This window comes from Vitis vinifera, chromosome 10 (assembly GCF_030704535.1).
Source record: "Vitis vinifera cultivar Pinot Noir 40024 chromosome 10, ASM3070453v1".
Lineage (NCBI taxonomy): Eukaryota > Viridiplantae > Streptophyta > Magnoliopsida > Vitales > Vitaceae > Vitis > Vitis vinifera.
Genome location: NC_081814.1, coordinates 5,676,227 through 5,679,711, shown reverse-complemented (window position 1 = coordinate 5,679,711; position 3,485 = coordinate 5,676,227). Strand labels below are relative to the sequence as shown.

The following is a 3,485-nucleotide window of genomic DNA, read 5'->3' as shown; positions in this document are numbered from 1 at the left end:
GGAAAAAAAAATCATGTGGGGAGTTGCTGCATTTTTTTTTGAGATTAAAATTATATATTCATGTAATTTAAATAAGCATTTATGCAGTTACGTGATAAATGAAGATGCAGGCAGTGGGTGTTTGTGTTATCAATGGCGAAGCTAAATGTGTAAGTTTCCAACAAAGAGATACGTGCATGGTGTTTTGTTTGAGGAAAATCGAAGTGTCTGTTCTTAATCTCGACAAATAATTAATTAAGGAACTATTTTTCGTTGCTGTTAACTCCATGAAGAAGCAGCATTTATCAATATTGAAGATAAAGCAAGGAATAGGATGATTCCAAATGGATAATGGGAGATTTCCATGGGGGGCCTATACAGTGCAGAAAATCAGTTTTCCTTGTCCTTTTCAGCTTTTTATTTATTTACTTTTCTACGGCAAGTGTTTTCTCGACATCCCTAAGGTAAGAATACGTACTACCTACCCCAGTTCATTCTGTACAGAGACTGAGGCCATAGAGCGGTCTCACTTATCACCCGTAACTCCTCTAAAGCTATGGCTTCTTTGCCTTGGCAGCTCACAACCTCCACCGCCACCGCCACCGCCACCGTCACCACCTCCAACATTTCGGCCTTGTCACCTTCTCCCTTGTTTCACAGGGTTTCTCGGGGGAGTCAGAAATCGAAACCACAGATCTGCTCCTAGTAAAGTGTCGTGCAATTCTACAAATGGTGATCCAAACTCGGATTCTACCTCCGACATTCGAGAAACTTCCCCAGGGAAGTTAGATAGGAGGAATGTGCTTCTTGGCATAGGAGGGCTGTATGGTGCCGCTGGCGGCCTCGGCGCCACTGAGCCATTAGCCTTTGGGGCTCCCATCCAGGCACCGGATGTAAACAAGTGTGGTGCCGCCACCGTGCCTGAGGGTGTAACGCCCACAAATTGTTGCCCGCCAGCCACCACAAAGATTATAGATTTCCAGCTACCTTCCCCAGATTCCCCCATGCGCATTAGGCCAGCTGCTCACTTGGTCAGCAAAGAGTACATAGCCAAGTATAAAAAGGCCATTGAGCTAATGAAAGCTCTTCCTGATGATGATCCACGGAGCTTCATGCAGCAGGCCAATGTCCATTGCGCCTATTGCGATGGGGCTTATGATCAGGTTGGGTTTCCGGACCTAGAGCTCCAGGTTCATTTTTCATGGCTTTTCTTCCCTTTCCACCGTTTCTATTGCTACTTTCATGAGAGAATTCTTGCAAAACTGATTAACGATCCCACCTTCGCTTTGCCCTATTGGAGCTGGGATTCCCCTCCTCCTGGAATGCAAATGCCGGGCATCTATGCTGATTCCACATCAACACTCTACGACGCGAAGCGCAACGCCAACCACCTGCCTCCGACTGTAATCGATCTCGACTACGATTTCACCGAACCCACAATCCCAGTTTCGGAATTAGTTGCCAACAACCTGTCAATCATGTACCGGCAAGTTGTGTCGGGTGCCACGACTGCTAAGCTATTCTTTGGTGCCCCATACCGTGCTGGCGATCAGCCTGACCCCGGACCGGGTACCATTGAGAACGTCCCACATGGTCCAGTCCACATATGGACTGGACTTTTTGACGAGCCTCATGAGGACATGGGAAACTTCTATACTGCCGGCAGAGACCCCATATTTTTCGGTCACCACTCCAACGTCGACCGTATGTGGACGCTATGGAAAGCTATAGGAGGTAAAAATAGAACGGAATTCACGGACCCAGATTGGCTAAACGCCGGGTTCGTCTTCTACGACGAGAACGCCCAACTTGTTCGCGTCAAGGTCCGAGACTGCCTCGACCATCTCAAGCTGAGATACAAATATCAGGATATTCCTATTCCATGGCTAAAAAAAAGTACGCAGCCCAAAGCGAAGACGACCACCAAAAGTTCCAAGTCGGGAGTAGCGAAAGCGGCGGAACTCCCAAAGACGACGATCAGCAGCAGTGGAGGCTTCCCAAAACCTCTTAACTCAGTAATAAGAGTAGAAGTTCCGAGGCCAAAGAAATCAAGAAGCAAGAAGGAGAAAGAGGATGAAGAAGAGGTGTTGCTGATAAAAGGAATAGAGCTAGATAGAGATGATTTCGTGAAGTTTGATGTGTACATCAACGACGAAGATTATTCAGTGAGTAAGCCTAGTAATAGTGAGTTCGCAGGAAGCTTGGTGAACGTACCACACAAGCATACGCAGAGAATGAAGACAAAGACCAGCCTGAGGTTAGCGATAAATGAATTACTAGATAACTTGGGGGCTGAAGATGATGAGAGTGTGATCGTGACTATAGTCCCTCGTGCTGGGACCGATGGTGTCACCATTGGTGGAATTGAGATCGAGTTTGTTTCCGATTGATCCCACCTTTCGATTCTTATCCATTATATGTATCCGGTCACGTGTGTTTCGAAATCAATGAAGGTCATTTCTACGCATTATGTATCATGTAAATCACATCAGTATGTGACTAATGGAAAATGTGAAATTTCTTTCTACTTTCCCCTTCCATGTTATTTTATTTTTAAAGTTATAAGTTTTTTAAACAAAATTAATCTAATAGATATATGTATACATGCAAACCGTAATTATAGGACAATTAACCGAGTGGACAATTTTCGAGATAGTTCTGCCTTTAAAAACTTAAAAATGTGTACATAAATGGAAGCACTATTTCTTTAATTAATTTTATAGATTAGTTGGGTTTTTGTGCTAGGAAAGAGTAGTTTTTTGTTTTTCCTCTTTTTTGTTTTACCTTTTGAGGCTCATTGTGTGTACTTTCGTGCACATTAGTTGCATTTTTGTTACATTCTTTTATTTATCAAAATAAGCAAATAAATAAATAAAAACTTAAAAATGTGATTCTCTTTTATCTTATAAGAAACATAGCCCAGTCCTATTTATTCTTGAGCTATGTTTGGTTTCAGAAAATACTAAGTAAAGAAAAAAAATTATTTAGAAAAATGGTTTTCTCATATTTGATTTCACTATAAAAAATATAAAAGAAAAGAAAATAAAATATAATTATAATTAATTTGAATTTTATGTATTTTGAAATTGTTTAATCTTACTAAAATAAAGAGAAATAAGTAAAATAAGTTTAAAAAAATGTATAAAAATAATTTATTAAATTTAAATTTATTTTTTATTTTCCTTCAATTTTTCTTTCTTTCGTATTTTTCCTCAAATTTAATGAGAACCAAATATAACCTTACAACCTTACATAGCACATACTCTACTGAATCTATCTTTAGTTTCTCTCCGGAGACTTTGACAAAGTAGGCTTTCTTGGGTTTTGGTGAAGACAACTATTGAATATAGTTATATAAATTACCATTTTCATAGTCTTTATTGATAAAAATCCCAAAGTTGTTCATGACTTTGATGGAGATGCTCAAATTTGTTGGGAAAAACCAGAAAAACAACACACAACAAATAATTCTTTTCCTTTCTTTGTATGCCTAAAATAGGATTCTC

At 40.1% G+C, this 3,485-nt stretch overlaps 1 pseudogene across 1 annotated transcript; it reads left to right on the top strand.

The window, feature by feature from the left end:
- The first annotated feature begins 444 nt into the window (after positions 1–444).
- Positions 445–2,519, top strand: LOC100261681 (polyphenol oxidase, chloroplastic-like; annotated as a pseudogene). The gene has a single exon (XR_002029618.2). The product of XR_002029618.2 is annotated as a polyphenol oxidase, chloroplastic-like (transcript).
- The last annotated feature ends 966 nt before the right edge of the window (positions 2,520–3,485 follow it).